This window comes from Coenobita brevimanus, chromosome 106, assembly GCF_032717465.1.
Source record: "Coenobita brevimanus isolate Jiangsu-jjx chromosome 106, ASM3271746v2, whole genome shotgun sequence".
In the NCBI taxonomy this organism is placed as follows: Eukaryota; Metazoa; Arthropoda; class Malacostraca; order Decapoda; family Coenobitidae; genus Coenobita; species Coenobita brevimanus.
In genome coordinates, this window is record NC_137059.1 from 12,781,784 (window position 1) to 12,796,738 (window position 14,955).

General features: G+C 41.0%; 1 protein-coding gene across 1 annotated transcript in view; it reads left to right on the plus strand.

Annotated features, from left to right (window-relative positions):
* The window catches only part of LOC145416430 (uncharacterized), a 657,995-nt gene that overhangs the window by 397,171 nt on the left and 245,869 nt on the right, over positions 1-14,955 (plus strand). The gene's annotated exons all lie outside the window — the stretch shown is intronic.

Below are 14,955 nucleotides of genomic sequence, written 5' to 3' on the forward strand. Positions count from 1 at the left end.
TTTAAGTACCTGGGTAGTGTAATGAGTAAGAATGGAAGTATAGAGTGTGAAATGCTTGAAAGGGTACAACAATGATGAAAGGTTGCTGGTTCCTTGAAAGCAGTGGTAGGAAACAGGGAAGTGAGTATGGAAGTGAAAAAATTACTACGTGACAGTATTGTGATACCAACTCTAACGTATGGAAGTGAAACTTGGACCTTGCTGGAGGGACAGAAGTCAAGAGTGAAAGCAGTAGAAATCGAATTATTTGAGAGGAGCATGTGGAGTCATGGAGAGACAGACTGACAAATGAGGAAGTGAAGGGGCATTGTGGTGTGGATGTGGATGTGCTAGGAAGCGTTAGGAGAAGCACACTGAGGTGATTTGGTCATGTGAAGAGGATGGAGAGCGAGAGACTGATGAGGAGAGAGTATGTGAATGAGGTGGAAGGAGGGGAGAGGGAGGGGGAGGCCAAGGATGAGATGGAGGGATGAGATGGAGAGGTAAATGAGAGAGGGGGTGTAAGCTGGGAGCAGGGCAATGAAATGGCGGGGGACAGGGCAACATGGAGGCGATTTGTTTGTGGCCACCCCTTACAGGATTGAGGCATCTGGCAATATATATATATATATATATATATATATATATATATATATAGATAGATAGACAGATAGATATAGATATAGATATACAGTAGATAAATAGGTATAGATAGATAGATAAACAGATATAGATCTATCTATCTATATATATGTATATATATCCATTGGATCCCAGAGTTGCTGGGCGAGGCATTGCACTGGGAGGGTACTAAGAGTACTGCCCTCTGGCTATTGGATCATAGTCGTGAAGCTCATAGGTCCCTGCCTGGGGGTTCCCTCCTTTATTACAATCTGAAAATTCCCAGTTCTGTCCAATACTGGGGGCACTGGGCTCCAATGGGTTATATATATATATATATATATATATATACATTTGCGACTTAATACTAGCTGGTATTCATACCAAGTCAACAATTCACTAAAAGATCAAACTCTCCAAAATGGTTTGATGGCAATTGTGCCAGAGCAACAGCCCAAAAGTCATTAGCATATAACTCTTACTTAAAATCAAAAACATCTGGATCACTCTCCCAATTTAAAATTGCTAGAAATCATGCAAAAGCTGTATTAAATCTATCTAAATCAAACTTTCTTCAAAAGCAAGCATCAAAACTACTTAACAACCCTAATGACAATAGAATATTCTGGTCAACTCTTAATTCTTTCAATAATAACTTTAACAAGTCATCTTCCATTCCCCCACTAAAATCTTCAGATGGCAATATTACAAATGACCCACGTGGGAAAGCAGATATCTTTGCTAGTACCTTTGCAAGAAACTCTACCATAGATGATACCAGCCAGAATGTCTCAGTACTGGAACTTGATTCTCCCGAAATTGCCCCACTTAAAATACAGACAAGATTCGTAAAATCCATCCTAGACAATTTACCTACCAACAAAGCTCCAGGCCCAGATGGAATTCCGCCAACTGTTTTGAAAAAGTGTTCCCCTGAACTTGCCTCTGTCCAAGCCAAATTATTCAGACTATGCATACGTACTTCTTTATTCCCAAATTCATGGAAAGAAGCCAATATCCACCCAGTTCCGAAGAAAGGAAGTTCGTCTGACCCCACCAATTACAGACCAATAGCTGTCACATCTTCTCTTGGTAAGGTATTTGAAACTTTAATTAATAAGCATATTGTTAAACATCTTGAATCCAGCAACTTAATTAGTGATAGACAATACGGTTTTCGCCACGAAAGATCCACCATTGACATACTCAATCTCTTAACTCATACCATCCATCAATCAATTGATCTTTTTGGAGAAACTCATGTAGTAGCTCTTGATATCTCTAAAGCTTTCGACAGAGTATGGCACCGTTCCCTGCTGTCCAAACTCCCTTGCTATGGACTAACGTCTTTTGTTCCTTTGATTTCTTCTTATCTTAGTGACAGGAAAATAAGAGTAAAAGTAGATGATGTATATTCGAATTTCCACTCAATTAACGCCGGCGTGCCGCAGGGATCAGTTCTGGCGCCAACCCTATTTCTGGTTCATATTAATGATCTCTTATCTGTCACTCACAATCCCGTTCACTCATATGCAGATGACTCAACACTACATAGTTCATTCACACTCAGACATCCATTTACAAAGTCTAATATCTCTACCTCTCAACTCAGTACAGCCATCTCAATAAATCAAGATCTAGCTACAATCAGTGAATGGGGACAAAACAACCTTGTCTCTTTTAATGCTAGTAAAACTAAATATATACAGTTTACTAATAGACAGATATTGCCAGATTCGTACATTACCTTCAGTGCTACTAATATTCCCATCTCCAAAAGTATTGAAATTCTTGGTGTCTCACTTAACAGTGCCCTCAGCTGGACCTCTCATGTCAGATCACTTGCTAAAACCGCCTCAAAGAAACTTGGATTATTGTACAGAGTCCGTAACTTCTTCGCCGATGAGCAGTTAGCTGTAATTTATGAGTCATGTGCGCTTTCAGCTTGAATATTGCTCACCCTTGTGGAATGGTTGTGGAGAGGTTGCATTAAGACAACTAGACAAAATTCAGAATAAAGCTGTTAGAATCATTAACAACCCTGCCATTACATATAAACTACCTCCCCTGCAAGTAAGAAGGAATGTTGCCTCCCTTGCATTATTTTACAGATATTTTTTGGCAAATGCTCAGACGAAGTTGCGTCCATGGTGCCACCTCTCCATGCCTTACCTCGTGCTACACGGGCATCTGGTAGTGCTCATGACTGGAATGTCACTCAACCATATTGCAGAACTTCTGCCTATCAGAATTCTTTCATTCCCCGTACTGCATCTCTCTGGAACTCGCTTCCCCAGAGTTGTTTTCCGCCAAATTTCAACCCACAACTGTTCAAGTCTAACTGTTACAGATATTTTATGAATAGAGGACACCAGTAATCTGGTGTATGGATTATTTTTTTTTTCCCCATTTGTTTTTCCTTCCTCCGTTCTGTTATTTAAAATATATATATATATATATATATATATATATATATATATATATGTAGTTGGTATGCATGGTGTGCCTGGAAAAAATGAAAATGGGGAACAAATGATAGCGATGTGTGTTGAGCGAGAGATGGTGATTGGAAATACCGTATTTCGCGGCATGTAAGACGCAGCATTGTGAAAGACGCACCCTAATTCTGGCAGGGCAGTTCTGTGAAAAAAAAGTTTGCCCCAACCAAGACTGCAGTAAGGTTTCTTGATAAGAGCCATTACCACACAGATACACACTCACCTTTCAAAATCTATTCATTACTGATCATCAGCCTTTGGTTTCTTTTTTTATATACAAAGAATGGTACAGGAAAAGAAAACAATGCCCCTTCTTGACAAAACGTGACTGATATGAGCCACTATCACTTAGATACAACACTCACCTTTCAGAATCTATTCAGTACTGCTCATCATCCTTTAGTTTCTTCTTTTATGTACAAAGAATGATACAGGAAAAGAGAAAACAAAACCCCGTCTTAACAAAACGTGACTTCAAACCACGAGGCCATCTCAACTTTGCTGATAAATATGTATCAGTAAACTGATATAAACACTGTTTTTAATATTCTATGAATTTAAAACCACAAATGAAGTCAATAAACTCTATTCTTTCATTCACTGACGAAAACATAAAATACAATGAATGTTCACATCAGTTCATTTATCCTAAAGAACCCCGTCATATTCCACACCTGTTACGGAATTTCCTCACATTGCCTTGACTCAAGCACAATATCAGACGACTACCATCATTAATCATGCACTCTAACTAACCTGTAATTACCTCCACAAATAATATAAAAAGATAGCACTTGTAAATACACAAATTACAATGTTTTACAACCAAAGTTCAATTTAGCAAGGCTGCTTGGGAACAGGATAGACAGCTGTTTTTACTCTCTTCTCTCAGTATCACTCCTTCACTGTCAGCTATGTTTGCCTTTGCAGCATCAACAATTAAAAATGTATGCTTCACTGATCATAATTTACTATAAACATTCATTTCAAAACATACTATGGTGAAAACATCCATTGCTACACCTTAGTAACACTGCTGCCTCCCAGTCGCTAGACAGCAGTCTCTACCCCTTCCTCTCAGTATCACTTCCTCACTGTCAGCGATGTTTCCCTTGCAGCATCAACAGTTAAAAATACGTTTTTCACTGATCACAATTTACTAAAAACAGACATTCATCTCAAAACATGTCGAGAATGGTGAAACTATCTCTTAGCAACACTGCTGCATCCCAAGCGCTAGACAACTGGCTCAACCCTCTTCTCCCAGTATCACTCCCTTACTGTCAACTGTTTTCCTTCCAGCATCAACGATTAAAAATGCATATTTCTCTTACCAGAATTTGCTAAAAACAGACATCCATCTCAAAACATTCGAGTACTGTGAAAACATCCATTTTTGGTCTTAACACTGCTGCCTCCTAGTCGCTATGGTACACACACACACGCACACGTACACACCACATGCAACATTCGCCCACCTCTGAAACATTTACATCAGTCAGTTTTGGAGTACCCAGTGGCTTTATTATATGCCAAAAACATCAAAATGTATTTGGTTGTTCAATATAAATATCATCACTTAAGGACATGAAACATCTCAAACAATTTATTCATCCAAACATCGTCAGTGCAAGACTAAAGGTGTACAGCACCATTGATCCTAAATTTTCCATGGTTGCATCTGTCATGATCACCTAAAACTTATATTCACTTCATATTACTGACATGGTGAAAATTTCACTCGTCTTCAAATAATGAGAATTCATCACTACTTTCCCCAAGTCCTGAAGCATCACTGGAAGTCATCACCACGGTCATCATCACTGTTTCACTGTCACTTTCATACAGTAAATGGTCCTCAGTACCATCCATTGAATTGCTTATACCACACTTCATACGATTTTAACTTGGCAACCGTTTTAACTGAGCACAGGCGATATTCAGACTTGGGGCATTTGATACAGCCCACATTAACCTCCTCAGTACATGTTTCCTGAACTGAATAAAATCATATGGCGAGCATGAATAAACTACACTATAAAATACATTGCTGGGCTGAAGGGATTATAATAAGCGGATTATCAGTTCCCTAGCCTGACTCTTCCCACTTCTACTTCCTTAACTACACCCACACCAAACTCTCACCTACACCTTAGGATTCTGGTCGTTTCGGCCGTAACGTCCAAAATGGCAAACGATTTTACAACCTAACCTAACCTAACAAATTTGGACGTTACGGCCTAAATGATCCCCATTGCCGATCATGAGAGCTTTGCTTAGGCAGCAGAGATGCAGAGAGTGAACGTTGTCAATCATTCTGATCGCTTCGTCTGCTAAGAATACAGCAGAAATGGCGGACGCTGATATGAATGCCCGTCAGGCACTGCTATTTCAGATATTGCATCAGTTATGCTACTCAGTGAATTTTATCCTATTTTCATAACAAAATACTGTAACTGGGTGTGCCCTGAGTTGCACAGACATTGCTAAAGTACTTCACTTGGCTGAAAAAGTGAAGCTGTAACTTCGTTAGCTTGCTAGAGTAGGGTGTACGCTAGACACTAAACTGCTAAGTTGCTAAACCGCTAAACCCCTTGACGGTATTGGCCAGTTGAGCTGAAAACAATCCCGTGAATGCTTTGTGTTTTTGAACTTGCATGTTTTAATATCTGCTGCATATATACACTCACAAAATGTCACAAAAGTAACTGACCTAATTAGGGTTACTGAATTTCCATACGTGACGAAAGTATGTTTTGGTGACTTGGCAGTTTCACTAGCCAGCATCTCTCCAGCATGATTGCTTTGCTAGTTAGTTAATGGATGGCAAGCAAAGTGGTCATGATTGCCTTTCAGAAGGTTAGCAGACAGTTCACCAGTGAGCACGTTAGCTTGCTAGAAGTAGGGTGTACGCTAGCCACTAAACTGCTAAGTTGCTAAACCGCTAAACTCCTTGACGGTATTGGCCAGTTGAGCTGAAAACAAACCGTGAATGCTTTGTGTTTTTTAACTTGCGTGTTTTAATATCTGCTGCATATATACACTCACAAAATGTCACAAAAGTAACTGACCTAATTAGGGTTACTGTATTTCCATACGTGACGAAAGTCTGTTTTGATGACTTGGCAGTTTCACTAGCCAGCATCTCTCCAGTATGATTGCTTTGCTCGACAGTGAATGGATGGCAAGCAAAGTGGTCATGATTGCCTTTCAGAAGGTTAGCAGACAGTTCACCAGTGATCATGTACGTTAGCTTGCTGGAATAGTGCGGATGCTAAACTGTTAAATTGCTAAACCGCTAAATATCTTCACGATGTTAGCCAGTTGAGCTGTAAACAAACCTGCGAAAGTTTTGTGTTTCTGATCTCGGGTGTTTCTGAAATCTGCTGCATATACACACTAGTGTATATTATTTTTAAGAATAAAATCAAGTCTGCATACTGTAGAAGACACCTGTGGTTGCTAAGCATTGAGATGATCATCTTTATAAGAGTTTCTTCTCAGTGAAGCCTAACTAACCTGCCTTAGTCTAACGTGCAGGACGCATGGGGATATTTTAAGGTAACTTTGAGACAAAAAAGTGCGTCTTATATGCCGCGAAATACGGTATGCTGTTTGAGAAGAAAGATATTGATAAGTATACATGGGTGAGACAGGAGGGTGGAAGGGTTGTTGATAAAGCTTTGATGGACTATGTGGTTGTGTCTAGGAATGTAATAGGAAGATTGTTGGATGTGAGAGTTCTGAGAGGGAAGGGTGGAGGTATGTCTGACCACTACCTGGTGGAGGGAAAGTTAAGAGTAGGTAAGAGATGGTTGAGAGCTAGGAGGGTTAGGTGTGGCAGGGAGGTTTTGAAAGTGAGTGAGTTGGATAAAAGAGAGAAAAAGATAGAGTATCAGGAGAAATTGAAAGATGAGTGGAACGCAGTGAAAGATCAGGAAAATGGCAGTTGTTTAAGAGTGTTGTGGTGGGGCATGCAGAAGAGGTGTGTGGTGTGAGACGTGTGGGTGGTGGTGTAAGAAAAGGAAGTGAATGGTGGTGCGAGGAAGTAAGTATGGCTGTGGCTGAGAAGAGACGTGCATATAAAGTGTGGCTGCAGAGGAAGGATGAGATTCATATGAAAGGTATAAGGAAAAGAGGAATAGGGTGAGAAGGGCTGTATGTGATGCTAAAGTGGCAGCAGATGAGAGGTGGGGTAGGCGGCTGATAGAGAATTTTCAACAGAATAAGAAAATGTTTTGGAAGGAGGTGAAAAGGGTGCGAAAGGGAGAGTCTGGGAAGGAAGAATGAGTAAAAGCAGAGGATGGAAGGATGTTAACTGAGATGGATGCAGTAAGGAAGAGATGGGCAGAGTATTTTGAAAGACTGTTAAATGTAGAGGAGGAAAGGGTGGCTGAGATTGTGGCGGATGGAAGGGTGCAAGGAATAAATGTGTTGGGAGAGTTGAATGATTCTTTGATCATGAAGGAGGAAGTGGAGAAGGCAGTAAAGGAGATGAAAACAGGGAAAGCTGCAGGTATGGATGGGTGTGCTGTGGAATGCCTGAAGGGTGGTGGAGTGACTATTGTTGACTGGTTAGTAAGATTGTTGAATGTGTGCTTTGTGAAAGGTATGGTGCCAATTGACTGGGCAAGTGCTTGTGTGGTCCCATTGTATAAAGGCAAGGGTGATAAGTATGAATGTACTAGCTTTAGGGGTATAAGTCTGTTAAGTGTTGTAGGTAAGGTTTATGGTAGAGTGTTAATTATGAGAGTTAGAGAGGGTACAGAGGGAGTGATTGGTGATGAGCAGTGTGGCTTTAGGAGAGGGAGAGGATGCGTGGATCAGGTGTTTGCTGTGAGACAAGTGTGTGAAAAGTATTTAGCGAAAGGCAAGGATGTGTTTTGGGCATTCATGGATTTAGAGAAAGCGTATGATAGAATTGATAGGGAGACTTTGTGGACTGTTTTAAGATTGTATGGACTTGATGGTAGGTTACTAAAAGGGGTGAAAAGTTTTTATGTAAATAGTAGAGCGTGTGTAAGAGTGGGAAATGCTGTGAGTGATTGGTTTCCCGTGAGAGTGGGGCTGCGACTGGGCTGTGTGATGTCGCCTTGGCTGTTTAATATTTACATGGATGGTGTCGTAAGGGAGGTGAATGCAAGAGTTTTAGGTGGAGGTCTGAGTCTGGTGAATGTTGATGGTGGAGAGTGGAATCTGAAGCAGCTGCTGTTTGCAGATGATACTGCACTGGTGGCAGATTCAGAGGAGAGATTGAGACAGTTGGTAGAGGAGTTTGGAAGGGTGTGTGAAAGGAGGAAATTGAAAGTAAATGAGAATAAGAGTAAAGTGATGAAGTGCACAAGGTTGGTAGATGATAGGGGGATGAATATAGTTTTGAATGGTGAGTTGCTTGAGGAGGTAGAGTGTTTTAAATATCTAGGGTCACATGTTGCTGTGTATGGAAGAATAGATGCAGAAGTGAAGTTTAGAATAAATGAAGTAGGAAAGGTGCTAGGAGGAATGAAAAAAGTGTTTAGATGTCGTTCGCTTAGAATGGATGTAAAGAGAAGGCTGTATGAGGGTGTTGTGGTACCGACTGCGTTATATGGGGCTGAAACATGGAATATGGGTGTAGTAGAGAGGAAAAGTTTGAATGTAATGGAGATGGGATGTCTGAGGAGTATGTGTGGAGTGACGCGTATGGATCGAGTGCGAAATGATGAAGTGCGAAGGAGAATTGGAGTTGTTCGGGAGATGGCTGGTAAAGTTGAGCAGAGGGTGTTGCGATGGTTTGGGCAAATGGAGAGAATGGATAATGAGTGATTGGTGAAAAAGATAACTAGATCTGATGTGAGAGGTGTAGGGCTGAGAGGAAGACCATGAATAGGATGGATGGACAGTGTGAAGAGAGCGCTGGATGCGAGAGGGATGTCTGTTGAGCAAGGAAGAGTGGCTGTGAATGACAGAAATAAATGGAGAGAAATTGTGAATGAATAAATGATGACGCAGCCCTGAGGGGATATTCTCCCTCATTTGGTCTGATCAGCTAGGCAGGTCAGGTGCGGGTAAGGGGATGGGTCTGTTATGATGTGGCAGGGGTAAACCAGCTCTGCTGTCGGGCCCTGATGCGGATGTCACTGATTGCATTGCGCAGTTGACCCTTGTGCGGTGTGGTGCGGTGAGGATCTGTCCGTTCTCCCCTTTGGGGCTAAGATGCAAATGATTGTGTTTGAATGGATGAGTAATTGGGGAGTGTGTCGTCCTGTCTTGGCTACCTCCCTTTCCTTGGGGGAAGCAGCCTAGGTATATAGATAGATGGATATATATATACAGTATATATATATTAGCCTTAAGTCTGATTAGCTTTTGAATGAGTGATTGAGTGTATTTCCTTTGTTACTTAAATTCACTAGTCCCCCTGTGACAGTGAGCTCCGCTTTTGAATTCATTTTTGAGAATCGTATAAAGTAAATTTATTTCATTGTTATTCATAAAATTATAGTTCTTTTCTTTGAGCTTAATGTAATGTATTAATGGTGTTTCATTTCTCCACATTGATCTTACTTTAGTTTGCACAAACTTCTTATATTAATCACAACTGGTATTTAGGCCAGTTCTTTTGCATCAAAACTTAAATCTGTTGTGCCAGCCAGGAGCTAAGCACCAGCAAGAGCTTGTTCATAATTATTATTAATTATTGATTGTCAGAGGGTAAAGATCACACTTTCTCAGAGGGTAACAGTACTAATGATACAGTACTCGTGAGTAGATAGTCTCTGCTGTGTACTGTTGAGAAAGTTTATAAAATTCTCGTGCTTAGAGAATTGGCAAAGTAAGCCATCATAAAGTAAAACTTACTACTTGGTTTCACAAGTCAATTCCTTGTCTTTAGTTTCAATTAATATCAGCATTTAATTCTTAAATTTCATATCCCCCCCCGTGACATCTGGCGACCTCATTCCAGGATATTAACTCCTAGCTCAAAAGTCATTAATGAAATAATACTCACTCACTGACATCTAGGCATTTGTTATCATTAAAGACTATAGGCACTATACTCGGTTCCACGGAGTCTGACGCACTGATTTTGCCAGCCGAGGACAGGTGGATCTGGTAACACTGCGCGACGTACTCGGGCGGTGATTGGTGGATTTCCGTTGTGTTTGAAGGTGCTCCAAAGTGACTTTGTATTTCAACCAAGGCCCTCTGTGATTTGTAAGATACCGGATTATATAGATACAAATTAAAGCAATGATATCTTTAATGATAAATATGTGCCTTTTAAATTACTAGAGTTAAACCTGAACGACAATGATAACAAAAGGTAAGTAAAGTCGCGACTGGATGCATACGGACAAGTCAGCGACTGATTTAAATTCATTTAATTATGTTTGATTTCGTTTATACTGCACGCGGTTTTATTATAGCAGCATATTTCAACTATTATTTTCTCATGGAGTTTGCTTTTATCTTACTTTCCTTTCTTCCACCATTAAAAAAAATTCGGTTCATTCAATAATGATGTAATCCATTACTTTCCCGGCTCTTTGTCGAGGGGGCAGAGATACATGCTTGAGGATGCACTGTGACCAGGGATAGGGTGTCCGTCTGTATGTCTGTCTCTTATGATACGAAAATGTTAGGGAAAATCAAACACCAAACTTATTCATGTAAGAAATAATTCTACTGAATCTGACTGGGAATATAAACAAATGCAGATTTTTAAAGGTACTGTTGCCTATGAAGGTAATGAAAATATGTACGTACACTATATATACTGAGAATGGAATAGCATGTATTGGCCCCAGTGAGGTGTGTGTGTGTGTGTGTGTGTGTGTGTGTGTGTGTGTGTGTGTGTCCTTACACAAATCATAATTATAAAAAGCTAAGCTAAGCGTATCTAGGGTCAGGTTGTGTATTAGCAGATGAGGTAATGAAGGGCATGGTGAAGACTGTAGACTGTGACACTGTGTAGTAGTGGTGGGAAAAACATTCAAGCCTTCACAGGACCTCGGGACCACCTTGCTATGAACGTCTGAATTCCCGCCACAGTCGCTGACTTGTCCGCATGCGTCCAGTCGCGACTTTACTTACTTTTGTAATCATTGTCGTTCTGATTTATCTCTAGTAATTTAAAAGGCACATATTTATCATTAAAGATATCATTGCTTTATTTTGTATCTGTATAATCCGGTATCTTACAAATCACAGAGGGCCTTGGTTGAAATACAAAGTCACTTTGGAGCACCTTCAAACACAACGGAAATCCACCAATCACCGCCCGAGTACGTCGCGCAGTGTTACCAGATCCACCTGTTCTCGGCTGGCAAAATCAGTGCGTCAGACTCCGTGGAACCGAGTTATAGTCACTGATTCAGTAGTCCCCCTGCAACAGTGAATCCTACCAGTATAGTTAGATAAGACTAGTCGCAATTCACTAGTCCCCCTGTGACAGTGAATCCTACCAGTTTAACTAGATAAGACTAGTTATAGTTCACTACTCCCCCTGCGACAAAGAATCTTACTAGTTTAACTAGATAAGACTACTCACAGTTCACTAGTCCCCTTGCAAAAGTGAATCTTACCAGTTTAACTAGATTAGTCCCGATTCACTAGTCCCACTGTGAGTGAATCCTACCATTTTAGCGAGATATAACGAGTAACAATTCGCTAGTCCTCCTGCGACAGTGAATCCTTCTCCACAGGAGATGAAACGAGTCACAATTCACTAGTCCCCCTGCGACAGTGAATCCTCCTCAACAGGAGATAAAACGAGTCACGATTTACTAATCCCCCTGCGACAATGAACCCTTCTCTACAGGAGATAAGACTGGTCACCACTAGCCTGTGCCTATATTCTTTACATATTGATTATTAGCATTTCTCTGCAAAACTACAGCCAAAGCTCAGTCTTTAGTCCATTCAGCCTTAGTTGAGTTAGCATCATGGCTACTAATATATATGTACAGGAAGCCAAAGGTATGGGGCTTACTGATCCCAAGGAAAGTAAAAACTATGTGGCTCTCACGGTACACTAATGAACAGCAACGTGACAGTGATGCCCGTGAAGGGCATAATATTCAGCGTGAGGAACGCGAGAGAGAACGTGAACACGAGCGAGAGCAACGTGAACATGAGTGTACCAAGTGCAAGGCATGTGAGAAACATGAACTTGAGATGCTGAAGCTCAAGCGAGACTCCTTGGCTTCAGGCACATCTGGTGTGGCCTACCTGAGTTCCACAAGTGCTCTCGCTGCACATGTTCTCCAACCCCATGCCTCAAGCTTCCTTTATACAAGGAAGGCGAGTGAATCGAGCCATTCATAGATCATTTCAAAGACATGGCGCAGCTGTACCATCTGGATGAGGCAGCTAAATGACTCCAGTTTCTTAGCTTGTATCAGGGCCATGTCTTCGATGTTCTCCAAAGAATTCGTGGAGACAATTTCACGTATGAGATGATGAAGGCTGCACTCATCAAAGCATACGGTCTCAAAGTTGACGATGCCAGGAGTCAGTTCATGAGGGCGCGCCTCCAAGAAAAGGAGACTGCTGTTAAGTTCCTCGACCATCTCACTGCTTACTTAGATGAGTGGATGGAGAAAGATGAAACTCCTCACACGCGAGAGGGGATAATCGACCTCATACAGCTACAGAAGTCATGGCCCGCTGAGCTTATGGTTCAGCTTAAGATCTGCCAGGTAAGGGATGCCAGCCAAATGGCTGGAAATTGCTGTACACGGAGACGCTGCTCTCTACCCTGGGCACAACCGAATCTACTCTCGTGGTGGTTTGAAGCTGACTGACTGAAGTAAGCAAGCTGGGGCACAAAGCACGAGAGATGAGCGTTGCTCAACTTATCGGTCTAGGCGCAATGTGAAAACGACAACTACACAAAAATTTTCGCTCAGTGAAACACACTGTCTATACAGAGAGACAGTCACTTATGAAACAATGACAAGGGTTTTGAGAATCATTACGATCTTAATACAGAAGCGAGGTAGGAATAATTTATGCATTTCAATGAAATTCAGACGTTCCCTTATACAATACTAATATAATGTCATGAAATAATTTGACATTATGCTCCATCAAAATTAAATCTTTTATAGAAAATTTAACAGTAAGTGATAATTATCTCCTAACTCAGTCACACAAGATTCACACTGTGGTGTGTGTATTATCCTGCTACAGAAGAAAATCACTGTCGCCAATGAGAGTAAAATTCTCATATTTACGTTCATTGAAGCGTGCTTGAGGTAAAATCTCCATGGCAACGGTGACAAATCCTGTACTCAGGTCAAACTGAGCGAAAAATTCGCTACATTTACATTAACAACTAATTGTTAAGTAGCTTGGTTTAGTTGTGACAGTTGTTGTGTAACTGAACCTATGTGTAAAACGATATAATACAAACTAATAGTAAATGGAGATGACGAGACAGAAGAGAAGCGGCAGCAGCATGTAGCAGAGATGATCAGCTGATCTGCATGACAAAACTGCTACACCCACCACCTGCACCTGCATAATCAATCAATGTGGACCGGTGTTGCCCGGGTCAAAAAGGTGAACACTAATCCCATTTGTTCTAGTTCAATCATTCTCTCTATTCCGGAAAGACCATGTACAGTCATAAGAAAAACTATCGTTATCCTTCAGAGCTATGCACTATGACACAAAGACGAAGAGTTGTGGAATGATGGGACAGGAAAGTTTTTACTTCAAACCCGTCAGTGTCGGTTACGTGAGACAGATATTAGAATTTGTGCTAGAGGTAATAAAAACTAATTAGATCGTTTGGCCTCTGTGCATAGAAACAGTACACTTTATTATCCTGCACCGAATTCATTAAATAAAAGTATAACCGAATGGTCTGAAGTCGGCAACACACATGCAATGAGTATGTGCAACCATGCCAGACGTATGATAGTACTTCAGCCAATACAAGCCAAGTAAGTAAATTTCAGTGTAATAATGATGTGCATTGCTTTCTGTATATAACAAATGTTGAATAGAAGGAAAATAATAATACATGTTCAGTCTCATTGCTTTAATATTTTGTATACCCACTCCCTGCTTCCAAAACAGCCTTTAGACGTCTGAAGCATCCATCTGAAGCATTTAACCACTCATCTAAAGCAAACAAATGAACTTATGCACCCCTGCTAGACTATCATTAAAAGAAAAAAACCGTCGATGTCTGTAGATTAAATACCCTCCACAACAATTTCTTTGTTGTATTCTATAGGTAATAAGTGTTGAATAGTAGGAAAATAATAAACGTGGTGTTTCATTATTAATCCCTGGTGGGGCGCTCAGGGTAACGCAAATATGTCCTATATATTTCCCTGCCATATTGCTCATTCTTGCTCATTATTCCAACTCCTGTAATGGGACTGTGATATGGCAACACAAGATAGGGGAGGCGCGAACAGCAAGGACCCGCCTACATAGCCCAGCTAATGTTCGTTTAGCATCGAACATTCCTTAGGTAACGATACCTTTTCTTATGACTACCTTTTATGCATTTCAAGGGGGATTATAAGAGGGCCAGGAACATTCTATTTCAGCCTTTGTAGACTAAAGCACAGTATTTGTGACCTCAAATGACCTCCAACTGGTGACCTTAAATGATCCTGGAGGTCAACCTCACAACCTGTGTCCAAACTGGAGGTCATGTGGGTCTCCATGCCCAAAATTGGGCTACTAGTCCAGTCATTTGAGTGTGCATTACTGGTGCCCTCAAATGACCTTGGAGGTCAACCTCACATAGCCTATGTCCGAACTGGAGGTCATGTGAGTCTCCATGCCAAAAACTGGGTTGCTGGGTCCAGTTGTTTGAGTGTGTATTACCGGCGACCTCAAATGAACTCCG